This window comes from Perissodus microlepis, chromosome 22, assembly GCF_051167445.1.
Source record: "Perissodus microlepis isolate ML-2025 ecotype Zambia chromosome 22, ASM5116744v1, whole genome shotgun sequence".
Lineage (NCBI taxonomy): Eukaryota > Metazoa > Chordata > Actinopteri > Cichliformes > Cichlidae > Perissodus > Perissodus microlepis.
The window spans coordinates 2327074-2354962 of NC_140481.1; the positions used below are offsets into that span (position 1 = coordinate 2327074).

The 27889-nt window shown below is 38.4% G+C and overlaps 1 protein-coding gene and 1 pseudogene across 1 annotated transcript in view; one reads left to right on the top strand and one right to left on the bottom strand.

Moving 5' to 3' along the window:
- nxph1 (neurexophilin 1) overlaps positions 1 to 27889 on the top strand; it is a 77383-nt gene that overhangs the window by 35822 nt on the left and 13672 nt on the right. The window lies entirely within an intron of this gene.
- Positions 17474 to 18416, bottom strand: LOC146362400 (uncharacterized; annotated as a pseudogene).

The following is a 27889-nucleotide window of genomic DNA, read 5'->3' on the forward strand; positions in this document are numbered from 1 at the left end:
CCTCCTCTCTGTATGCCACATCATCATCGGCCCTGATGAGTCCCACCACTGTGGTGTTATCTGCAAACTTGATAATGTGATTTGTGTTGGAGCTGGAGGTGCAGTCGTTGGCCAGCAGTCGTTGGTCTGGGGTCTTTCAGGTCTTTCAGTGAGGAAGTCCAGGATACATTTCCAGGTGGAGGTGTTCTTGTTCTTTATGTAACTCAGGACTAGCCACTCAAAGCACTTCATGATGATTGGAGTAAGTAGTACTGGGTGCTAGTCATTGAGCTCCGAGGCTGTAGCTGTCTTTGGTACAACTGGTGGTTCAATTTAATTTTCAACAATTCAGAAATGCCGGTACCTGTGAGTGGTAACACTTAATGACAAGAGTATGAGTAACTGTTGTAGTGCAATATTATGCTTGTTTCTTTATATTTGTTTTGTTTGATTTGTTTCTTTGTTTTTTGTAATGGCTATGAAGGTAATACACTGGTGTAACTGTCACTCAAGATCCCTGTTTTATTCTCTGAGTATATCCACCCTGTATCTTCACTGACTATTAACATTCATTAATAGATGTTAATTAGGAATTCCTGATTTAATGAAAGTATCTTAATTGGTTATGCATATGTATATCTGCATATGTTCATATGGATAGTAACAAACTGAAAAGCATTTTCAAATAAATGAAAACATCAGACTCTTACAGTGTGTGTTGGACTCAGCTAAGTTATTCATGCCTTCAGCTCCTATATCATATTGATTACACCCAGTCATAGGTTTGAGAAGGGGTCCTCTGGGGTCATGGAAGTGTAAATGGTGGTTTATTGGATTATGGGATTAATTTCACTGAAGGATACAACTCTGCATAGTAATAAGATATGGCTGTGTTTGTGTGTCTTTTCTTTGCCTGACCACTGCTTCCACCCAATCTTAAGACAGACTCCAGGTCAGCTCCAGACACTAAATCCAGCTCTCTAAAACTCTGTACTTGAAAGAAAAACAAACAAATTTATGTTTATAAGAAAGGGTCAAATAAAACATTAGACTGGATCCTGTTGGTGAAGATCTCATTTGCAGATTGTGAAAGCAGGAAGTATGAACAGAAGTTTGAGGTTTGACATGGACAATATACCGGGGCATTTTTTCAGTGCTGTAGTGCTGATGGAATCTACTTGATTTTTCTTTTGATAAATAAAAGACATTTTAAATTTGCAGTTCAGTTATGCTGTGAGTGATGCAGAACTTATAGAATACAATACAATACAGCTTTATTTATATAGCACATTTAAAACCAAAAGTACACCAAAGTGCTTCATATCAAGACAACAGGTTAAAACATAACAGATATAAGACCATAACAGAGTACAAATAAACTAACATTAAGAAACACTATTAAGGCAAACAATAGAGGTAAAATACAAAATAAAACATCTCAGCGTAATTAGAAGATAAAATCACTGAGTATTCATACGTATAAGGTGGGTGGGATTTATACAGTGTTACATCAATAGAAGGTAAATAACATAAAGATAAAATGTAGGAAATATGCACTAACTAACTGAAAATGCTCAGTCAAATAGGTAAGTTTTTAATCGTGATTTAAATGAATGAATGGAATCAGAGGCGCGAATAGCAGCAGGAAGATTGTTCCAGAGGTTAGGGGCTGCCAGGACAAAAGCACGATCACCTCTGGTCTTTAGCTGAGATCTAGGCTGCACTAAGAGTAATTGTCCTGATGATCTTAGGGCTCTCCTGGGGATATACGGACTAAGGAGTTCAATGAGATAGCAAGACGCAGTATTATTATGATTTTAAAGATAAGCAACAAAATTTTAAATTCAATGCGGTATTTGATAGGGAGCCAGTGCAGGTCAGCAAGGACTGGGTTGATGGAGGCAAACCTTCTGGTTCCAGTCAAAAGGCGTGCCGCAGCATTCTGGACAAGCTGCAATCTATGAAGAAGGGCAGAGTGGACACCAAAGTAAAGGGAATTACATTAGTCTAGCCCTCCTGCTGTGTGCACCCCCACCCCCTTCCTTTAGTGTTCCAGTCACAATTGACCGGTCTGTTTTAACAGCTCATAAATTAACGTAAGAAACATTTTTCACCACCAAATTCAGTTCAGTGGGTGGTTTAGTAGGTCGTAAAGTGGGTCTTCATTTCATTCAGCAGACCATTCAGTTGGTCAAAGACCGGGGGGGAGGGGGGTTCCCATTCATTTTCTATGGCGGTGACTTTTGACCGGGTACGCCACAGATGTAACAAAGTTGATTAAAACACTCAAAATTCTACTAAAGAGGTGCTCATCACTTTTATATGTTCAAGTGCATAGTGTGGAGGATGTCATAAGGCCTCGAGGCAATCGCATGTAAAACACAATATTTATGAGTTTTTTTAATTTGTAAAACAGAACATGACAGGAAGCCTGGTGTCGAGGTCACAAAGGGATGGATAAGTATCTTGATTATATTCTTACTCTTTTCTCAAAAATATTGTAAGCTAGTCTTCAACACCATTAATTTATAGGTTTGCTGTGAAAGAAATGAGCAGTCTAATTTTTCTGGTAGTTTAATTTTAATGTAGAGAGACTGAATATGTCTAAAATAAATCCAGAAAAAAACATCATATAAAAGTTATAAATATATTTGCATGTCACTGAGTGAAATAAGTATTTAATCACTAAGCAAAACATGACATTGTATTTGGTGGTGAAACCCTTGTTTATGGTGATAAGAAGTTTATTGCAATTGGTCACTGGGTTTGCACATATCTCAGGAGTGGATTTTGGCCCACTCCTCTACTCAGAAATTCTTTAAATCCTTTCTTGGCTGCGATTTGACAACTCAAAGCTTCAGCTCCATCCACAGATTTCTATATGCTTGTGGTCTGGAGGCTGACAAGAACACTCCATGACCTTAATTTGCTACTTCTTTATTCATTGCTTATGTGGCTAAAGAGGATGTTGTGGTTGTTGCTTAGTAGTATTTCTTTGGGTGACTGCCATGCTATAAGACCCATCTACAACCCAACTTTAGTTCAGAGTGAGGGAAGGAGATTCTCGGTCAGCATTTTACAGTATGTGGCCTGTATTGGCCCCTCACTGTCCTGTACCCTTAGCATACTCAGTCACCCTGTTGCAAAGAGCTCAATTTTGGTTTCATCTGACCACAGGATTTTCTCCCAAGCTTTCTCTGAATAATTTCAATGTTCACTGGTAAAATGAGCCTGTGCATGTGCCTTCATGAACAGAGGAACTTTATAGGCACTGCAAGATTTCAGTCTATTACAGCATAGTGTGTTACCAGTGGTGTTCTTGGTGGCTGTGGACCCACCTGTCTTCAGATTATTAACGAGCTCCTCCTGTGTAGTTAAGGGCTGATGCGCTACGTTTTTCATGAGGCAAGATCCAGCATTGAGCTCCAGACCAAGGGTGGCCAATGGGCATTTCATATTTCTTCCACTTCCAAATCACATCACCAGCTGTCACCTTCAATTCAATTTAATCTTATTTATATGGCGCCAAATCACAATAACAGTCAACCCAAGGCCCTTCTCAGCATGCTTCTGTAATCTCATCCCTGATGTCCTTTTATGAGGTCCTTGTTCTTGCCTATGGTGGTAGAGAAGTTGGAATGGAAGAAACTGATTCCATGGACAGGTTTATAGATATGATCAACTGAAATCAGAAGTATCTGTAATTGGCTGATTGATTGACTGTAATCTCCCAATCAGCCAATGTTTGGAAGCTAGTATTCTGGATGGGTTATGAGGGATTAAATACTTAAAGCATTTCACTCAGTGACATGCAAATCAATGTATAACTTTTATGTAATGTGTTTTTTTCTGGATTTTTGGTTGACACTCTTTAAATTTGTGAAATTACCACAAAAATTTTGAGATTAAGATTTAGATTGTCCCCAGAAATCGAGAAACCAGGTTGGCTGGTTGATAGTGAGGAAGAAGCATAGTCATAAACAGAAGCCCCCAGTACACTACCCAGTTCACACTTCAAATAGTTTTTCCCCACTCATTAACATAACCTGCCGAGGAACAATTGACAATTCTGTTTTGGAACACATGAAGTTAGAGACAACAACGACTATACGTAATTGTCTTCCAGAGGCTGAGCATGAGGTCACTAAAATTAATACTGATTTTTTGTGTAACTTTGCCAAAATGATATTGTACTCTGTAGGTTTTTTCTTTTTGGTCCCCTCATTTAACTATTTTATATAACCTATTCTTTAATAATTCACATTTAACTGTGTCTAGGTCCTCAGTCATCCACATCTTGGTAGTCTAAGGAGCTTAAGCAACTGGACCTCTGTCAGTTTTTTTTTTTTTTTGAAGATGTTTGACATTTCATCTAAGAAAAGAAATGTCTTCAAAAACACTTGACTTACGTAGACTAAAGAAGGCCAGTTGCTTTCTTTCCTTAAAAAAATACATCTCATCCTTAGGTAAATGATTTAGTAATTGATCAACAATTAGTTTAAATTAATTAACACCTTCAAGTCATATTAAATCTCAGAATCCTTGAAACACAGGCCATGGTTTATTAATCAACTTTAATAATCAAATCCATTCCAGTTAATGAAGTACAAATATGTTATTACTGTACTTAAGTAGAATTTTCAGGTATCTACTTTACTTCAGTAGTTTTTTTCTGACAACATTTTGCTTTTAATCACTACATGTATAAACAAATCTCTACTTGAGGGTCTCTACTTTCTAATCCTTAGCTTTTCAAAACAGGCTCGTTACTTTTGTTTTGACACATTTGAGGGGCGTTATTATTTCATGTCACTGCGGGCCATCAAACATCAAACCGATTTGAGAATAAACAGAAACACATGAAATGAAATCCTACCATTTTATTTCTCTTCTGTTTTTTGGTACAACACCGGATAGACTAAAGATGTCCATAAGTTGTGGTTGCGGTACAGGAAATTATTGTGCATTATGATTACTTTCCCCACGCGGAGCCATTTCAGTCGATTTTGGGCATCCCCCACGTGTTGAATCCCACTTTAACCTCTTCTCTTCTCATTTTGTGGTTAGAGTCAAAGTCACCCTCTACGATGTAAGCAACAGAAAACAGAGCTATATTTCCCTCCTTTTTCTCTGCTCATGTTCTGCTTATCTGATAACAATAGATAACAATATTTATTAGAATTACAATTTAGACCAAAATAAAGTTTGTTTTCTCATCTACTAGTACTATTTATTATTACATTAATACAGCAAGGTTCAGTTAGGTTTGCATAAAAATAGCTGGTAGAAACGTCCACCAAAGAGCTTTCTTACTTTGAGTACATGTCAGAGTCTGTACTTTTTCACTTTTACTTGAGTTAAAAAGTTGAATCAGTACTTCAACTTTACTGGAGTACTTTTCAACACTACACAGCAAAATCTCCAGTGTTAAATTAACACTAGAGAGTGTCTATATGGGTCCACTCCTCTGAGTGTTAAATACAACACTGTTGAGTGTTAAATTAACACTTTTGACAGTGTTATATGTTTAAAAGTAACCTAGTCAGTTTTGAAGATTAACAAAGACTAACACTGAGCAGTGCTGATTTTCTAACACTGGAATATTTCTAACATTTTGAGTTATTTTCCAGTGCTAGAAAATCAGCACTGCTCAGTGTTAGCCATTGTTAATTTTCAAAACTGACTAGGTTACTTTTAAACATATAACACTGTCAAAAGTGTTAATTTAACACTCAACAGTGTTGTATTTAACACTCAGAGGAGTGGACCCATATAGACACTCTCTAGTGTTAATTTAACACTGGAGATTTTGCTGTGTAGTATCTACACTACGACTTAAGTACAGAACAACTACCTCAAGCTCTACTCCCACAGAGGTAGATTATCTTTCATAATAGCGTTGCACCTCTAAACAGCATCCTCACTGTGTACTACTCTGGATACTGTGGCTTCTATGTAGAAAACAACTCAAAAAACTTGACTCCCTGGTATAACTCCCAAACATGTACCTAAAAAGCACATGACCCATAAGTTGGAGAGGAAATGGCATCTTGCTATTAAAAGATGTTCAATTACTCTGGAAGAGTTTGTTGCTCTATAAAAAAGCACCTTGTGTGAAGCTCATTTCACAATTTTTTCACTGACTGAAAAAAATAATAATATAAGAACAACCCCAAGTTTTTCTTCAGCCCTTTAGCCAGAAGGACAAAGAGTCAGAACTCTGTTGAGCCAAGGTTTCTTTTAACCTTAACTAGAAATGACTTCATGAATGTCTTCACAACTAAAATGAATGTAACCATTCATAAGTATCTCACCATTCCTATACAAAGGAATGGTTTATTTTCAGTTATGTTTCAGAACTCATCACAATATAGAAACAGTGTTATTCAGTGTTACAAATGATCTTGTTGTGGCCTGTGATAGTAGTCTCATCTTTAGACCTCACTGCAGCTTTGATACAATTGACCATAATATTTTATTACAGAGATTAGAGCATGGCATAGGTTTAAAGGTACTGCACTGCAGTAGTTTGAATCATATCTATCTATCTATCTATCTATCTATCTATCTATCTATCTATCTATCTATCTATCTATCCTTAACCCTAACCTCTTTTTTCCTGCTTTTAAATTTAGATAAAAATGTGGTTATTGTACTCAACCCTAAAAATTCCAGTAACACTGTGAGGAATCTTGGAATTACTTTTAATGAGGGTATGTCCTTCAGTCGCACATCAAACTAATGCAGATGCACTGCATTTATATATCACTCTGCATTTAATCATTAGTTTTTATTGATTTCTGGCTTTCTTCAACAGTGTTTCATGTTCTGTCTCCCTCCCCCTCAACTGCAGATGGCCCCGCCCCTCCCTGAGCCTGGTTCTGCTAGAGGTTTCTTCCTGTTAAAAGGGAGTTTTTCCTTCCCACTGTCAGCAGGTGCTTAGTCATAATGTGTTGTCTGATTGTTTTAGGATTATTTACCCCTATGTAAAAACAGTTACCTTTTAATTATTATGTATGTAGCACCAAATCCTACTAACAATAATCTCTTACACTGCAATGCAGCCATTCACAAAGTCAAAATTGCTGAACCCACTTAAAAAGCATAAAATCCAATGGGGCCAACCTAATCTTAAATCTTCACTTTACAAAGACGTAACTGTACACACTTTTTCAAATTGAATTTCTGTTATTACTACGGCCCACTGCGGCCCACCAGTACCTTTGCAGCACACAAGGGGGCCCAGCCCCAGACTGAAAACCACTGCTGTCAGATAAACGAGAGAAAGAGTAAGGTGAGGTTTTAGTGTTTTTGATCTCCTGCCTTCTTTATTTCACTTCAGTTCTGTCCTCAGTGCAGTTTCATGGTATGTTGTGCAAGTCACTTGATCAAATATCCCATGTTTAGCAGAGATTTAATTCACTAACATGAAAAATTTGAATAAATAAAATTTAATTTTTTAAATGTAATTATGAGACAGTGTTTTTCAGCTATTGAAACACGAAGGTAGTATAATGAATTACTTTCTCATTGGAGCAATTAAGTAATGTATTACTTTTAAGAAAAGTTTTCTGTGTAATGTGTGTAATAATTAGTTTGTTTGAGTAATGACTCCAACACCGATTACAAAAAAGAGGGAAAATACCTCCAACATGCACAAAAATTTGACCCACTGCATGAACTTAATCTGCATGGATCTAATGTCTTTGATATGCTGCTTAGCAATGGTGGAACCAAATGAGAGTCGATAAGAGAATCGACAAGGAAACAAATCAATAAGTGATATTGAGAATGAAATTGAAATCACTATTACAATTTATTATCAATTCCTATCCCTAGCCATGATGTTAAGTAACTTTGAATATAACTTTTCACAAAACTTAGAACAAAAAGTACAGAGTGACAGAAACATACATGATACCTGTATGTTTCTGCTTGGCTCAGAAACATACAGGTATCAAGGCAGACTAGGAGATGTGCTAATAGCTTCCAAATTGCCAATTACCATGTTTATTCCATACAAAGGAACAGATTCAAAGCAATCTAAAAAAACCCAGCATAAAATAACTTTAGACATGCATAAATTTAAAAAATTTGTTTATTTGCATTCTGTTGATATCGATATCAGAAATTAATTTTCTGGAGGCAGTTACAAATTAGTACCTTTATTTTTTTTATACCTTTTTCTCCCAGTTTGAACTGTTTTGAGGTCAAAGGGGTTTGCACTAGGTATACACCTGTACAGGTAACCATTCTGCCACATGGAAGCCGGTTACCTGCCACACTCACCTTTAAGCAACATGAAGCCTCCGGTTTGTCTGGGCTATATCTGCGATGACAGACCTAAAGAGCACCAAAAAGACACAGAAAAACACACCAATACTCTTATAACCTCTCTGCAAATGTGGTATTTACAGAATGGATCAGTCAGCAGACAACCACTAGGCCACGTCCCATCTAAAGTCCAAACATTACTACACTTTTGTTTCATGCTCTTACCAATGAGGCACTGATGACCTCCTAAGTGGATATGTTACTGTAATTACCTGAGAGGAAGAGAAGGTAAAATTCCACAGATGAAGGACTGGAAAATGATATTTTTGATCATAAGTTGTCATTTATGGTTGAGGAATGCTGGCATGGAAAATTCATATAACAGCTGAGGAAAGCTTGCTAACAGGGTGCCGTCAGGACATCAAGGCGTTACCACGTTAGCTTATGTAGCTGACTTTCCATCTTCTGTATCATGTATTCTCAAATTACTGGCTTCAGGCAAAGTTCATGCTCTGTTGTCAAGAGACAATTAACAACTGAAAACTAACGCACCTCAAATGATCTCCAAGCTACCTTATTGGTGCCTCCAGGATGGGGTTGCAAACAGAGAGAAAAAGCATCTGTGATGTTTCTTAAAAGCATTCAAGGAGATGGTGAGGTAAATGATCTGATGTCTCACCAATGAGGAAACCACATAAACACTACTGAATCCACCTCTGGGTCATGTAGAGACCTGTGTAATGCAGGCAAAGCAGTAGACTAGGTTCCTCTGTGATGCTGATGCACAACGACAAAGGGTATTGTCTGGGTTGTTACACTAAAAACTTTTGTGATTACTTAGTTCTTGTAATAAATTAAGTCTAAGGGTTACAGAGTGGGCACACTGATGTGCAAAACAGCTCATGGAGAGGCCATTATGGGACAATGTTACAAGTGAACAGTGTGGAATTTTCAGTCTTTTGGAAGCAAAGGTTAAGACTTTTTTTGTTGTTGTAAATAATCAGCAACAAGTCTCCAAAAGTTGATTCTGTTCATCTGGACGTAGCGTTTTGTGGGAGAAACGTTTTGTCACTCAAAATCAGCAACAAGGGAAAATTCCAGGGAGGCAAATGTACCATTTATAGTTTGGACCAGAGATAAGATGGTAAATGGACCGTACAAGTTAACGTCTGGATAAGCGACACCCTGGACACAGGAAGTTGTTGTTGCAAAAACAATGCTAATTTTGTTGAAGGAAAAAGGACCTTTCACAATCAGAAGGGGAAGAATGGAAAACACTGTATCTCCAAGGCAAGTATACTAAACTCAAGTTCAGTAGCATTAGCATCCTAATATACGACACTGCCTTTGCTCCAGCTTAGCACCAAATCTCTATGAATAGTTATAAAGTTAACAGAGGTGTCAGCTAACTATTATTAAACTATAAACCAACTCTTAGTGCTAGTGATTTTGAGAAGAAAATGGGATTGCTAGCAAAGCTAATTACTGAGGTGATGCTAGCTTGTTTAGCTTTTCCACACTTGTTAGCATTCAGTACTTTTTTGGATTTAGTCTGATTTATCTATTCAAGTGTCCTCTGCATTCCCAAAGGTTTGCTTTTCTTTCTTTCAGGGGATTCGTTATATGACTTGTTGGTGTACAGGGGCGTTGTAAAAAGGTGGGTTTGCAGCATAAGCATTTTAAGGATGTTCAGAAATTACACTTGTCATAAATGTGGTTTTTCTGTGAAAACCCTAACAGGTTATCTATGCATCATAAAGTATGTGTGTTGTATAGCAGTTAACTTCAAAAGAACAATGCTTTCAAATGTCTTGTTGTCACTATCAGCTTTCATCTTCTGTGTCACAATGTGAGACTTTTCATGGGCACTTTATAGATACATATGAAAAGCACTGTAGATATTGTAGGTAATGTACTCCTGATAATAGACTAACAAAGTTCTTCTCGTGGTGTTCCTTCTATGTGGCCCTTCAGTGTTAAGTATTGTGTAAAAATCTCCGTCTCTGTGACTTCCTGTCTCAAATGATTCATTTTCTGTTCTCCATATAGTCATCTGTCTCTTGTGTGTTGCATTTAGTTTTGCTCTGACTTGTTATATATAATATATACATTTCCCCTAACTCCCTTGTATGTTTTCATAGCTTTTCTTTTGTTCTTTTTCAGGTCATTCTTTAACTTCCTCTCGTGTGCTTGCTGTTCTCCAAAAAACTTTAGATTGTGCTGTTTATTTCCCCCCCCTGTGGATTGCATACATACTAATTAAAGGTTAGTTTTCAGCTTAACCTGCTTGGTTCTAAATACTGCATTTTCATTTCTCTCATTCCACACCTCATGACAGATCATAAATGCATTTCTAAATGCAAGAAGCTTAACCTAACCTCTTTGGTGCCACACACTGCTCTGGTGCAGGAATAACATGCACTCACCACAAACATGCTCTTTGTAAACTCCCACTATTTTGCTGTTTTTATTGGTGATACATTAAAAACTGTACATTACTGTAAAGACTAGGATCAGTCACTGATTACTAACTGTTTTGTTTTGAGGATTTTTGTATTTGATTTAACAGATTCCTCTTCGAGATAAATCCTAGCAAAAGATGATGAAGAGAAGAAGAATACTTTGAGCATTTGGCTGCTGGTAATCTTCTCTGAAAAATTATGCAAACCTGCTCTCATCTGTGAAGAGAAGAGGATGCCAGTGGCAGACCAGCCAGTTCCAGTATTCTCTGTGGAATGTCAGTTGATTTGCATGGTGCTGGGCTGTGAGCGCAAATCCCACTGAGGGACTGGTGGTGTTTGTTATGTTACTGCTTGTCCAAAGAAATATTGGTCCTGAGGCTCAGTTGATGCTTTTCTATGGCCCTGTCCGGTCCTGCTTTCCTAATGTAATAGGGTATCTCCTGGTATCTCTATCATACTCCTTGCAATTGCGGACATACAACCCTGGTAGACCTGTGCAACCTGTATGGACTCTTTGGATCATCTTATCAGTAGAAGGAAAGACTCTTTTTTACATTTACTGGTGGGTGGGCAATTATTTCATTGTGTTTCACGACAAACCAAAAGCCTACCAGGTAAACTCAACATGTTCAGTGTGATTCCAAATTCAGAGTACACTTGGGTTAATCGGAAGATGTTTGTTATTTTCATTTTGTTTTGTTTTTATGGCTCATTAAAAACCATCAAATTGTTTTTACTTTTTTCATTACTGATTATTAGGAATGTTCTGTTGTATATTTGTTAATATAATTACATGTTGAGGCACAGGAAGTGAGTGTGTCCTAATTGTTTTACAGTTGCGAAAGTAAAATCAAATCCCAGCATTCTCTGATGAATGTCATTCAACCACAATGTAGTTTTAAGTAACTGGAAAAATATACTAAGTAAGGAATTGGGCTTGCAGCAGCAGTACATATACTTTTTTAATTTTAAGATGATTTTAAGGACAAATATAGAAAAAGAAATGTAGTGATGTGATGTGGTAATATATGGTAAGGTATAAAGCAGTATTGTAGCATTACTGTTCAAACCTAGTGTTTTATCATGTTAATATTAATATCAATCAGTAGGTACTCAAACTTCACAGCTTAATTGAATTATAATATATATTAGTAATGAGAAACAAAAAGTTATTATACTTTATCAGTATAAAACCACATATTGAGGTGCACATGTCTCAAACTACAAACACAGTCAAGAAGATGGCCTTGTATTTATATACACATTCATACAGTAATCTGAAAAAGAAAGTTTGCACAGTCCCTGATTATTTTCCGGGCATGCAAGATACTGTGTTTCTTTGGTCTCTTTCTGGTAAGCCTACGTGGATTTTGTCAAGTCATTTGGGAGAACAGAAACAAGACTTGATCAACCACCCTACAAGGAAAAAAATATACATTTGTTTCAGAATCAAAGCTGGGACCGTATACAAGTACTAACGTTCTGTGGTGAAGTGCCTAAAGTTTACAATAACAGAAAAATAAATTTATTATATGTATTATTATTATAGGTGCCAGATTGACGATTGAGTTTACGTTTGGTTTATAATTCACAGATGAGCTACATAACTGATCTTTTCAGGATGAATAAATTTGAACATTAAGTTATGTTTACATAAGGTAATGATAGAATCTGAAAGAGCTGCCTACCACTTTAAGCATGTAAGTGCGATGGCAGCATAAAAACCTGTGTGGTTTAGGAAGAGGACGAGCACTGGCGAGGAAGTCTCATGGTTTTCTGCATAGGTTGTTCTGGAATTTTTTTTTCATTTTTTTGAATGTTCATGCTTATTTTGTAAGAATTTCATTGTTATGTTTTTAGTTTGTAAAAATAAAACAATCTTCGAGTCATAATTAAACTGGAAACATTTCTGTTTGGAAACCAAGAACACCCATCAGCCTTAGACTCCTTTTTTTTTAACTTGGTCTTTTGAAAATTTCCTTACAATTATTAACATCAGACTAAACAAAACAGTAATTACATGAAATAAAACACGCTTTGTTAATGGAAACAACTTTAACTGCATTTTTATTATATTCTGCTCATGTTTATATGTATATTAATCTAATTTTCACTGTATTCTCCAGCACAAAGAGAAGCTGAAGAAACTACTCATTATGAAAAATGAAGTTAAAAAAAAAGGCTATCCATTCCACACAATCTGTACTTTCAGCCAAGTATTTGGACAATGAATAATTCGATGTAATTTTTTATAAATAATAATCCTTCATAATGCATCCTTTAGTAAGAGGAGGAATAGAGAGAAAATGCAGAAGTAGTTGCTTAAAAGCATTCAAGGAGATGGTGGGAATGGTGATGCCAGTCTGGGCTGGGGGAGTTATTGCTCCACTTACTTTACAAACTGAAAATCTCATTAAGTGTGACACTGAAGATTAGTTGAGAGGGACCAAAGTGGAAAGAGAATGAACTCACACAGGGGCTGTGAGGAGGCTTTGGCTTTGTTTGCCATCATTAATTCAGCATTGAAACAGCTCTGGGGGAAGCTCAGAGCCACTGATCAGAAGAGCTCCAGATATGACAGGCGAACAGGTGCCCCTTTTCCTCTCCAAACACTTTTCCCTTTCAGCTTCCATTCTCAAGTCTTAATTGAGGTGAGCTGTGTATTTGAGCCATCTGTGTGCTGACAAAATAAAGCTGGCTTTGATTTATGGTACCTCAGGACATATTAGCGTCTGCATTTCTCTAGGCAGAATCCCATCTCTGCCTGCAAACTTTCAGTAAGGAAGAGTAGCATTGTTATTGCTGAACTTCATCAATCGATGCTCATGTTATAATTTGTAAGACAAGTGAATGAAGGGAAAGGCTTAACATAAATCAAGAAAAATAGAAGGTTAGCAAGTAACATTTGGACATGATATTTCCCATTTGTTAAATACCTTCATGTTGCACATGTGTCACGGTCCTGGGTCTGTTTTTCGTAGCTTCATTAGTTTTTGGACTTGGAATTGAGTTATTTCAATATGAGATTCCTGGTTTGCTTTGTGTTAATGTTGTGTCTCATTTTTTGACTACTTAGTCTTGTTCTTAGTTCCCACTTTTAGGCCTCCCTTTGTGTTCCTCTTCCCCTGGTTTCTACATATTTTGTGCCTTTGTCGTGTTTCCACTCTGCGTAGTTAATTTAGAGTTCCCAGTATTCCCAGATCATTTGTGTTGAGCAATAAAGCTGAAAGCGCAGACGACACACACTGTTAAAAAAACTAACCAAAAAAATTAAAAGGTAAAACATTTTCTTCTTTTACAGTAAGAACGTATGGTTATTGTTGATGTTATGGTTAAAAATAGTGCTAGGGTCAATGTTTTACTGTAAACAAAAATGTTTTAACTTAAAGAAAAAAAATGTTTTTCCCTTACATGAACATGAAAATAACCTATAAAATAAAGTTTGTGCCACAAAAAACATTTTTCCCTGTAAAATTAACTGTCAAAATAATAAAATTCAATTTTATTCTGTAAAAATTACCAGAATTTACTTGTGTTTAAAAATGTATTGCAATTTCCTTTTTTAATGGTTAAAAAAGAATAGAAAGCTTCCCTGTAAATATTATAGTGAAATAATTGAATAAATTATTTTGCTATTTACAAACACCAATTTTACTTTATAAATTAACATGACATGACAAACTCTCATGAGCTTTATGAAAGGGTTTACCTCGTGAAATATTCATAGTATGAATTATCAACTACTTCATTTCATGCATACAAATATTGTGTAAGTAAAATATTTAGCCAGCTGTTATTGGATGATAACCTTTTTTAGACTAGAGTGCTTTTAATCGTTCCACTCTGCAAGCTTAATACACAAACTATGAATTTATTCAAATTCCTGAATGTAACACAAAAATGTCCACCTTAAATTTCCAAGACAGTATTTTATTTCACATATTTGATGTTGTAAACATCAAATGTTTACTTTTTTACTCAATAAATCGCAAATAGTTACATTGATGACAGCAAGAGTAAAGAATCACTGAATTTTTACAAGTTCTGTTCAAACTGTGTAAAACCAATGTTGTAAGTTCAGCATACATTATATTTTACATTACCTGGAGCAGACAAATCAGACACCTTTACCATAAATTTAAGTGTTATTGGTGCTGTTTTCACTACATAAATGTCAGCACACGTAGAATGTTGTCTTTTCAAACTATCCAAATGCAGACATAGAGAATGAAACATTTTTTTCTATAATTGAAAGAAAATCTGAATTTAAGAAATTCCAGGAACAAGTTTACATCAACATATTTTACACACAGAACTCAGCAGTAACGCTGAAAATGTACATCTTCAAACTGCACCAGGTAATAAAACAAAAAAACTTCACACTTGTTTTGAGAACTTCATCTGGAATTTTTGGTTAACCACAAAATGTTAGCAATGTACATGCACCATACCTTTTTTATACCATTGGAATACAAATATTTTTAAAACTGTAGGAAAATTCAAATCCAAGACACTCTTGGAACAAGCAGGTTTACCACATTTTCCAGATATAAAACAGTGACACAAAAGTAGAACAAGTACTTTTACAAACTGTGCCTAGTAAAACTTCACATTGTTAAAAACTTCCCACTCAAAATCAGAAATGTAACAATTGTTTCATCAACAGAACATCTGTTGAGTATGTAACAGATAGGGGTGCAACGATACTCGTATCGATATTGAACCGTTCGATACAGTGCTTTCGGTTCGGTACGCATATGTATCGAACAATACAAAATTTTTAATTTATTTTATCAACTTTCCTTCTGACGATGCTGTCTGTGTTGAGCGCTCAGTGAATCTGCGTTCGACTACTCCGCCTAGGCTGCACTGTCGAGCGCAGATCCACTGAGCGCTCGACACAGACAGCATCGTCAGAAGGAAGAGCGCAGGGCAAGCTAGCGAGACAGAAGTTAAGCTCTCCTTGCAACATGGCAAATTGAACCTCCCCCACCCTCATTCAGATCTGGCGTTTGGAATTATTTTGGTTTTCATGTGACGTATGACCCTGAAGGTAAGCACGTCATGGACTAAAGTAAAACAGTATGTTGGATGTGCCACGCAATGCTTAATTACATGGGTGGGAACTAGTGCATTAGCGCAGTTAGCTCGTTAACGTGTTGGCCGTCTAGCCCCATGCACGGGGCGATCAGGGGTAGCTCGTTAACGGAGATTTGCCGTGTTGTGGCGTTAAGGTCATTTCAACGAGATTAACCTGAAAGCACTAGTGGGAACACAACGAATATGACTGCACATTTACATCATCCTAGTGCAAAGACAAGTGGAAGCAGACAAAAACAACAAGCAGGCATGCTACAAACTTTACCCGAGTCATTTAGACAGCACATGATTCTCCTTATGGGGACCTGATATGTTTAATATGCTGCTGAGAATATAGCCCAGAAGAAGCGTATAGTATAGCTTTTATTTTGGAAAGAGACATTTCTCTGTAATAAACTCTCTTTTCCAAAGATGAGTGATTCCTCAATCAGATACAGGGCTCGCAATATCGCTAGCCTGACATCCCGGGGCTAGCGATTTTTCCAGTCGGGCTACCAAAATCTATCTCTGCCCTGCCCGTCGGGCTATCGTAGGAAGGAAAAATATATGTCAATGCTTTTGCATTCTTTCGGAAATGTAGCTGGGTAATTATGTCATTGGCATCAGTGAGCCACTGTCAATATGTGACATATTGAAATCGCGTTTGAATTTGCGCTTGTTTTTTACTTTCACTTTGCAATCGCGCGAACTGTGTATAGAGAGCGACAGCACTGATTGGTGTGTGATGATAATTTGCACCAATTCCTCTGACATTGTCTTATCAATCGTTAGCTTACTATGCAAACATGACAAGTGAAATCTCCCGCAGCTTAAACATGTGAGAGGTTGATCGTGCAGAGAATCACTGAGCGTTATGTGAGTGCGTGTGTAAAAGCAGCAGGATATATATTTTAGTTCTGCTGAGCCAAATAAGACAGGTCAGGGTGAAGAAGTGACAGCCAAAGAAAAGCTTACCACAAAACGGAAAAGTTATGACAAATCAGACTATAAGGCAAAAAGAAAGTGCAGCTTTATGGTTTCATGGACAAAAGAATTTCTGTGGCTGCAATATGATGAGCTATATAACCAGGGGTGCACATAAGTGGTCCGCAGGTGCGCATTCGCTGTCAAAATAAAAAACACGCACAAGGTTTAGGGTTAAATTTAAAAACTGTACTTTTGAGTTAAAATATATATTTATAATTTTAATAAATGACAAATTAAAAAGGCATAAACATTTTTTTTTGTATCGAAAAAATATCGAACCGTGACACCAAAGTATCGAACCGAACCGTGAATTTTGTGTATCGTTGCACCCCTAGTAACAGAGTATACCTTTATCACTTTGTCTCAAACAAGAAGGGCAGAACTAGATCCACTCATGGTCAGCAATGTCTGAGATGAGAATGAAGACTGGGATTGACCGAGAACACAGTTTTCTTCTTGGACTCAACCTTTGTGCGTTCTCAGGATTTATGGAAAACAAACACCTTTATGGAAAAAAAAGGGCGAGAGAGAGATTGAGGAAATTAACAACCTGAGGTAGGATATTAAATGGCTAAGTTTGATAAACACAAAAATAAATCCATAATAAAACAAATTTTACTATTCAAAGAACTACAGTGTTGATTGTAGTTCCACGGGGTAGTGTATGTTAAAGCTGTAGTAACTGCCAAACATTAGCCAGACATGAAGGTTGTGATGTGGTCGTTGACAATCTTCATGTCGATGCTCAACATGAATGTCTCAGCAGCGAAGCAGGAGGAACCTGAGAATTTAAAAATTAAAAATTAAAAACTTTAATAACAATAATACAGAGATACTTTTTACATATATCATTGGATCACGTAACTTGCTGGCTGAACTTCTGTTTGTGTTAGCCACTCTTCAGTGTGAAAGCAACAGAACATGAAACTAAACAAGCCAAAAATACAAGAACAAGGCAGTTAGAGCAGAAAAAACTGTTGAATTTTGCTATATCTACTTACCACAAACAACGACGCAGGGTGTTGGTGGCACTTTCTCCATCTGAACATCTTCTGCAAGGCTTGTCATCTCAAACCAGTGGAACAGAAGCTCTTCCTTCTCATCAAAATGAGCCAGTAAGAAGCATCATCTCAAAAGTCATTGAGCATCATCTCAATGACTTCTTTCGAGCAACCACTGGACTGAACTCTTTCAGTCTGAAGCTTGAGAAGAGAATTCAGGAGTTATTTGCGCTTTTGTGCATCAACATATTTGAGGAACTTTAACAGACCTGCCCCCTTTTTGTCTACAATGGTGAGGAAGTTCTCCATCAGATTCACACCAGTCCGTTTCTAGAAAATGTGCTGTCATACCGGTTTCATTGAAGAGAAAGAGCCATTCCTGGCATAGTTTCTGGATGCTTGCCCTTTTGTTGATATCTTTACGCTGCGTGTAATAGGTGCACTTGACTAGTTCTTCCAGAATATCTGTACTGTACTTCTTCTTTTTAAACAGCTTCTTCATTTCTTCTTTTTTTCAAGCGGACTCGCCACGGTCTCAGAGAGTGGCAAATGCATGGCTACCAGCTAATACAGTCATATGTGTCTTGAACACTTGCTTTTTCTTCAGAAGGCATTTCGTCTGTGTCATTGCCATCATCTAATGCTGCTTTGCATTTTCTTACCTTTGGTGTGTCAGGTCGCTTGATGTTTTCAACTCCTGCCTGAAGCTGCTTTACCAGGGAATGATATCCAGGTCCAATAACATCACCATCAATCACGTCTTGAAGAGACTTGGGATACTTGGCCACCATCCTTTTTGCTATCTCTGTAGTGTTGCGTTTGGTTGGATTCTGACAAATCTTCATCATTTCAGAGACCACAATCCTTACCTTTTCTCGTCTTTGTCTTGCACTTGGTCTTTTCTGTCTTTCCAAGTTCTGTACCAACTCCTTGGGGAGCCTTGGTATCTCAAATCTCTCTATCCAGTTTAGCATTAATGATGTACAGATTCCTGAAGGTGATGAAAAAGTCGTGGATGATGCTGGTGAAGGAGAAATTGAGGGTGGAGGGGGAAGGACATCCACAGGAGAGGAATGCACAGAGTTTGGTGTCGAAGCGCTTGAGACTGTAAAAGTACAAAAAAGGAGGTATGAAAGCATTAAACATTGAGCCATCCTATATTTGCAAGGTTGGGGGACTCGCTGACCCAGCAGAAAGAAAGGCCTGAAACATCTGATGTCTCTCTGAAAGAGTCAAGCACAGATTTTTGAAATTTTTCAAATGCCTTGTACATTTTTTGAAGTAACTATGTTTGCTCTCAAAGCACATTGTCCACAGCCTGATGAGAGGGCCACATTTTAGGATCAGTCCTGGATGATGTCGTACGTAATGGTGTATAGGTCTTAAGTTGATATTAAGTAACAGCTCCTCTCTGGTTTCCAAATAAAATATAGCATCCAGATAAGTAACCTGAGCACAAGTTAGGTCAACGATCTCCTTGAGTCTCCCCAAGTTAACTTCCACACATTATCTTAAGGTTTCTGCATTCTGTCTCCAATTATGAGAGGTAAAGGTCTCGAGAAGTTGCAATTTTGAACAGCTTGTCCACCAAGTCTCAATGTTTTTGGACTGACCTCACAAGGTTTGGATGAAGCATCTGTTTTTTTTGCATTTAAGTACACTTGATGTACTCTTTCCGAACTGTGTTGATGAAGTACTTGAGGTAAAGAGCAAGATCGTATGAGCAGACACCCTTAAGATGACATGACCGAGACATGGGGGCATGCCAGGTGTGCAAACATCAAAGCTTTGTAAAGAATTAAATGCAAACCTAAATTTTATCCCCTGTACTTCTGACAGGTCTTCTCTTTCCAGTTGTTCAGTGGCAGATCTATACGTTTCTGGGGTCCATTGAGGTCCACAGACTGCTGGATCAGCACCCTGAAATTCAGTTCAAGTTAACAGACAATAGCTGCATAAGTACACAGACGAACTGAAATGTTTTGTAGAACCCCCAATACAATGAGAGCCCAGGTTGTCTCCAGCAATGCAGTAGAGCGGTCCTTTCACAACAGTTTTATCTGCCATTGTTATCCCATTCTCCTCTAGTACCTTCAAATCAGTCAGGTGTTCTGAAAAAAAACCCTTTTCATGGCCAAGTTACCCAAAATCTGTCTCACTACACAGTAAGACTAGCTGCATGTGATCAGCATTTGACCGGGCATGGGGGAATGTTGAGTAGAGAGAAGTATACCACCAAAACCTTGTCTTACTTTTTTGCAGAACCAGTAGGTTCCCTACTTCAGATGCATCCTGGTATAGAACCAGCTTGAGACAATGAAGATTTTCCTGAAAAAATGTGTTTGACACAAACACGTTGCCATCACAACAGTCACTGAGAACATCTGGTCTTGAAACATGATTAGAATCTACTGATATGAGAAACCTTGCCAAAAACTTGAATCCAGCAGACTCTTCAAAGTATTTAGCACTGTTCTCATCTCTATCCACAAACACTTTGGGTTCAACATACTTGAACACATCTTTAAAGTGATGAACTCTTCGTGGGCTTCTCATGGGCCCTGTGTGACAAGCTGAGAACAAGTCAGATTGTTTTACTGTGCCACAGATATTTAGTGTCTCCATCTGAAACTAACATATATTTTAGAAGTGAGCTTAGTCCATTCATTGTATACATCTGTCCCAGTTCATGTATATTTTGCATTTCTTCAACAATGGTTTGAATGGTAGATGCTGGCAGGAGATGCTGTCAGTGTAGCTTGATGTAAAACATACATACATTTCTGAGATACAGGTCACTGAAATTAGACCCATCTGTATCAGGGTCTTCTGTATCTGAGACAGTGGCAACTTGCTGTTTGGTGGCACTTGTAGTTGGACTCTCTGATGGAATATCTTTGTTTGAACCACAAATCACATTTTCTAAATGTTTGTGTTTTCTAGACATATAGGAGGCAAATGTAGATTTTACAAAGAACACACTTTGGCATCCTCTCACAAGTCACATGCCGTTCCTCTTCTACGTGTTCCTGTAAGTGAGCAATCCTTTAGTTCCCTCCCACTGGCGTTCACAAAATGAGGACGGTGCAATTCAAAACCACTGTGCAGTATCGTGAGAAACAGTTGTGGTACCAGTGTGGTTGCGGTAGAAGTGAGACTTTAAATCAAAATCAATCAGAATCAGAATCAGCATACTTTATTAATCCTTAAGGAAATTATGTGGGTTACAGTTGCTCCAATACAGTAATAATAACAGAAAAAGACTAAACTATTTAACAATACAATATGTTACAGATTTACAAATGTTACAGAGTAGAAAAGAGCGTGTGCAAATAGGGTGTAACTATCCGGTCTTTAAGTGATGACGTGATGAATCCTGGTTCCCGGCCCAAACTACTCTGCATTTAATAAGGCTGTTGTGTATTTAACATGTCTTAATGCTTTGTATCTTGTTCTATTTAATCTTAACAAGCCCCTAAAAACAGTCAGTGATCACTGTTGGCCTCTCTCGGTTTTTATTGCTGCTAATCATTTTAAAGCTCAGTTTTTAAACCCTTACGATGTAACTATAGCCCAGCCCACGCAGCAGTATGTTAATGACTTCTCTCCAAACGTAACTTAGAAACTGTAATTCATGCTTTTATTACATCATGCCTGGATTATTATAATTCCATTTTAATAGGGAGTGGGCTGGGCACTTTGTCACGCTTACAATTAGTGCAAAATGCTGCGGCTCAATTTTTAACTGGTAGAAGGAAATTCGACCACATCACTCCGGTTTTGGCCTCTCTACATTGGCTTCCAATCGAATTTAGGATTCGTTTTTAAAGTTCTTTTATTGTTTTTTAAATCTTTAAATGGTTTGGCACCCATTTATTTGTCCGATTTGTTGAAGCCTTATGTTCCCACTCGTTCCCTCTGGTCAGCTGAGCAACTGCTCCTTTCAGTCCCTAAGTCATGGCTGAAACTCAGGGGAGACCGGGCGTTCTCCCCTGTGGCCCCGTTGCTTTGGAACAATCTTCCTCTTCATATTAGATGGGTCTTCATATTATGGGTGACTGACATTTGTATTATTTTTTATTAATTTTATTGTTTTGTTCAGTTCTTATATTATTATTATTTATAGTTGTATTCTTCAGCACTTTGGTCTACCAGGTGTGTTTTTAAAGTGCTATATAAACAAACAATGATGATGATGACGATGACTAACCTCGTATTGTGGATGGATTATCTCAGTTGTTCTCCTGACTGAAGTTTGGTCCGTTTACAGCATCCTGCCATGCGATTGCATTTGTCCCTAACCTTCGGGAACCCTCATGTTAACTTTTACGGAGTGGAAAAAAGTTAGCGTTCATCCTCCAGCTTGTATATTATGCTAACATAGCTGTGTAGCACATCATTCTATACCAGCTACCCAAACTTCAGTAACCCTACAAATGTCACTGCTGTTTAGTTTCCTGTCTTCATTTATGTTGGAAGTGATAGCAGAGCTGTACGTCTTAATTTGTCTCGGAAATCCCTCAGTCAGAACATGGTGTATTATATTTAGAGGGAAACTAGCGAGCTATCTCGCTGCTAACTTCTAACTCCATTAAAGTTTTCATGGATGCCTGGATGTTAAACTTAATTGTTACACCTGGTAGAACAGCAACGCTGATAATTTTATTACAGATGAAAGGATTGAGACAGTTTTTAGCTCTCAGTGTGGCCGCAGTGATCGTGTGACTTAGGGACCTGCAGCGTAGTTTGGGCCCAGGCATGGCTAATAACGTCAGGCTTAAAGACCGAATTGCAGTGTTTACAGTGCATTAGATGGAGTTGTACAGGGAGATGGCCACAGGCAGGAATGTTTCCTGTGTCATTCAATGGTGCTTTTTGGTAATCTCAGTCTCTAACTGAAAGTGCTCCTGTGGCTAGTGGGTGTGGGTGGGAGGTGTTATCCAACATTATCTTTATCTTGGACAACATCCCTCTCTCCGACACCATCCTGAGGGACTCCAGCTCCATCCCCACAACATTACTGGTCTTGCGGATCAGTTTATTTAGACTGTTGACCCTCAACCTGCTCCCCCAGCATGCAACAGCATAGAGGATAGCACTGGCTACAACAGACTCATAGAAAATCCTGAGCATTGTCCGACAGATGTTGAAGGACCTCAGCCACCTCAGAAAATAGAGACAACTCTGTCCTTTCCTGTAAAGTGCAGTGGTGTGTTTAACCCAGTCCAGTTGTCTATGTATACTCCAAGATATTTATAGTCCTCCACAATATCCACGTTGATCTCCTGGATTGAAACAGGGGTCAAGGGTTTCCTGGTCTTCCTAAAGTCCACAATCAACTCCTTGGTCTTTGCCACACTGAGCTGCAGATGATTCTGCTCGCACCACGTGACAAAGGAGTCAACCATAGCCCAGTACACTGACTGATCACCCCTGCTGATGCATCCAACCACCACAGAGTCATCAGAAAACTTTTGAAGATGGCAGTTCTCTGTGCAGTGGCTGAAGTCTGTGGTGTAGAGGGTGAAGAGGAAGGGGGGTGAGGATGGTCCCTTGTGGTGCCCCTGTGTTGCTGATCACCTTGTCAGACACACAATATGGAAGACGCACATATTGTGGTCTTCCTGTCAGGTAATCAACAATCCGGGACACCAGTGAAGCATCCACCTACATTGCTGTTAGCTTATCACCCAGGAGGATTGGCCTGATGGTGTTGAATACAGTGGAAAAGTTGAAAAACATGACCCTCAAAGTGCTCGCCAGCTGGTCCATATGGGAGTAGACATGATTGAGCAGGTAGATGATGGCGTCCTCAGCTCCGAGCCAGGGCTGGTAAGCAAACTGAAGGGAATCCTGATATGGTCTGACTATAGGTCACAGCTGGTCCAGAATGAGGGTCTTCAGGGTCCAGGGTCATCATGATGTGCCACAGGCCTGTAATCCTGGGGGCAACTGGGATGCGGTGTCTGGCACAGGAACAAGGCATGATGTCTTTCACAGCACTGGGACGCTCTGCTGACTCAGACTCAACGTGAACAGTTTATGAAAGACTCCACAAAGCTGGGGGGCACAGGTCTTCAGGACGCGAGGACTCACTCTGTCTGCTCCAGCAGACTTGCCTGAATGGAGCCTCCTCATTTTTGGCCTTCCGTCCACCCTGGAATATTACTTTTGAAAATGCTCTCCAAAGCGGAATCATTTGAAAACACCATTTTCGCATCGCAGTGTGGACAGTGAACCCGGAGCCTTTTCGAAAATGATGACAAATTTTAGTCATGTGATGCAGTCATGTGACCAATTAAACTAAGATAGTGGAGGGCATTACACAGCAGTTGTTTTGTTTGCTCTCAATTTTTTGACAGCCCTATTAAAACCCTTTAACATTCTGGTCAACCAATTGGTAGAGCACATTTTCAGGCCTTATATGTAACTGAGGCTTTCACTGAAATTGACCTACCTTGTTGAGTCTTTTCTACCAATTGGTTTACATCTGTAGTGCCAAAAAAATCCACCAGAAGGCACTGTGAGTGGAAACTGTTGGCTCTTCTTATCCTTCTCCCAAACAGGAACTCGGAAACAAAAAACCATCCAACATATTTTGAGTGTTTTTGATTAAACTAAGATAGGAAGATATAATTTTTTGATATATGATAGTGTTAGAGGACTTACTAAACAGATGTATGTCACTTGACAGTAGGGGTGGGTTTTGATTATCGACTTATCAATTAAAATCGATTCTGGCTTGGATAACGTGATATCAATTCATTAAAATTCATTTAAAAATAAATTTATTTTGAGATTCTGGCATTTTGCCCGAAACGCCAGAATCTCAGGTTAAACCTCACAAAATTTCTACAACCACCAAACAGCTAAAACAGTAAATGAGAGCAGGAACACGGATTCTGCACAAAGACAAAAACACAAAATGTGGACCCAGCGCATCCGAATCAGTGAGATGTTGCCTTTCTCACCCGACGGCACATACACGGACACGGACACGCCGTCTGAAAGCTGACAGCTCACTGATTTTGAAGCGTCGGCGGGCGCTTTGTGTTTACGTCCTTTTTGCACTAGATTCTGAAGCTGTGGTTGTATCTCTCTCCAAACAATAATGACTGAACCAGCAGCCAAAGACGATCCAGACTATGCTTCACATTTCGCTTCACATAAACATCGTCACGAATTTCCTCTTACTTTTGCTGTTTTGCTTCCACCAAGATAAAATCACACTTCATGTAGAGCTCTCTCTCTCTTTCTCTCTAAATCGATAATCAAAACCCACCCCTACTTATTACCCACCAGTCTACGGTGTCGGCCGCTGTTTGTTTTTTTGTTGTTGTTTTTTTTGACTTCTGACAAGAAAGACTCATTTCTGCTGTTCAATACTGAACAAATTTTAACTTTTTAAAATTATGCAAAATTGCAAAATGCTTAGCTGTGTCTCTAATCAAACCTCTGTAACTTTGCTCTGCTTCACTTCGTTTTTGACTGCACAATATTTTTAAGGTCATCTGCTATAAAAACCCAGACCAGGAAAACCGCCTTCATGTTTTTTTTGTGCTTTATCCTCAGTTACTTTGACACAAAGGAATCTGCTGTGATGCTCACACCTTTGATAAAGTCTCACAAGTGTCAGCTTTCTTTTATAGATATAAAAATGATAGATATGTACTGATAAGTGATCAGAATTATAATATTACTGACTGTCTGAGGCAAAATTTCCCGAACGAATCGAATCGTGGATTGAATCGATTCGGGACCTTGTGAATCAGAATCGAATCAGTTCTAGAAATCAGTGACGATACCCAGCCCTACTTGACAGCATTAAAAAAGTGAAATTAAATGTTTAATAATTTTTTTAAAAAGTGGTCAACCAAACGGTTGATTTGTCCCTTTATGGTGCTAATGGTAACATAACCTAAATGTTATTAAAATTGATTATTTGCCATAAACTCAGACCACTAGACCCATTTTGTTTATCCATTGCTATTGATAAATCACATTAAGTGTTAGCACAGCAAGAATATGCTGAAATAATTTCCTCAGTAAGTCATTTTTGTAACTTTCTGAGTTAATATTAGTAAATATTGTAAAAATCAAGAATAACGTGGAAATCACAAATATCACAACTGATCACCTTTTAACCAAATTACAGTAGCTGGTAAATTAATATTACTAAGTTGTCAAAATTATAATTTCATGGACGCTAAACAAGTATATGGCTAAAAATCACATGGTCCTGTGGCATGATACTCATGATACCATCCATCTTCAACCACAGTGTGTTTGAGGTCATGGTTTCATATGAAGCCACAAGGGCTGGCACTCTCCACCAGTATACTGCTAACAAACCAGATGAGTGGGGCTTTAAATTGTTCTGCCAAACAAGTTAATCTGGCATCATCCACGACTTGCTGCTGTATCAAGGGGGATCTACAGGGCGGGCCATTTATATGGATACACCGTAACAAAATGGGAATGGTTGGTGATATTAAAGTCCTGTTTGTGGCACATTAGTATATGTGAGGGGGCAAACTCCTCAAGATGGGTGGTGACCATGGTGGTCATTTAGAAGTCGGCCATCTTGGATACAACTTTTGTTTTTTCAATAGGAGGAGGGCCATGTGACACATCAAACTTATTGGTAATGTCACAAGAAAAACAATGGTGTGCTTGGTTTCAACGTAACTTTATTCTTTCATGAGTTATTTACAAGTTTCTGACCACTTATAAAATGTGTCCAATGTGCTGCCCATTGTGTTGGATTGTCAATGCAACCCTCTTCTCCCACTCTCCACACACTGATAGCAACACCGCAGGAGAAATGCCAGCACAGGCATCCAGTATCCGTAGTTTCAGGTGCTGCACATCTCGTATCTTCCCACCATAGACAATTGCCTTCAGATGACCCCAAAGATAAAAGTCTAAGGGGGTCAGATCGGGAGACCTTGGGGCCCATTCAACTGGCCCACGACGACCAATCCACTTTCCAGGAAACTGTTCATCTAGGAATGCTCGGACCTGGCACCCATAATGTGGTGGTGCACCATCTTGCTGGAAAAACTCAGGGAACGTGCCAGCTTCAGTGCATAAAGAGGGAAACACATCATCATGTAGCAATTTCAAATATCCAGCGGCCTTGAGGTTTCCATTGATGAAGAATGGACCCACTATCGTTGTACCCCATATACCACACCAAACCATCACTTTTGTTGTTCCAACAGTCTTGGATCCATCCAATGTGGGTTAGTGTCAGACCAATAGCGGTGGTTTTGTTTGTTAACTTCACCATTCACATAAAAGTTTGCCTCATCACTGAACAAAATCTTCTGCGTGAACTGAGGGCCCTGTTCCAATTTTTGTTTTGCGCATTCTGCAAATTCTGTGCGCCGATCTGGGTCATCCTCGTTGAGATGCTGCAGTAGCTGCAGTTTGTAAGGGTGCCATTTGTGAGTAGCTAATATCCGCCGAAGGGATGTTCGACTAATGCCACTCTCCAGTGACATGCGGTGAGTGCTACGCTGTGGGCTCTTGCTGAATGAAGCTAGGACAGCCACTGATGTTTCTTCATTAGTGAAGCTTTCTGATATGATATTACACCTGTATAAGATAAGTTATAAGTTACAAGTTAAGGAGATGGCATATTCCACTGCTCGGCTACATCCTTGACTTTAATACCTGGTCTACAAGAGGGACTGTGCCCTACTGGACCAGAAACCGATGGCTCTCAAAAAGTTAACAAGCTAGCATCTAGAGTTGGACAAACATGATTCAGCTCTCCAAGACCACAGAATCAATGCTACACCATAAGACCCCAACGACCAAAACCGCATGCAGATGTGCTTGATTTGCACTGTTTTTATTTATTTATTTTTTAAAAACAAAAATGATTTTGCACAGTAGCATTCAATCAGAAGTGGCCTGAATGTGAGTATTTGTGCTGTAGCACATTTTTCACATTTGCAGATTAAAAAACTATGTATTTTGTAGTTTGATATAATACTGTCCTTTGATGGAATGAAAACAGCAATGTTCACTGGCATGCTACTAGAAATAAACTGTATCCAATGCTCTGGATAGTTTTTGTTATTAATTAAATTATAATTA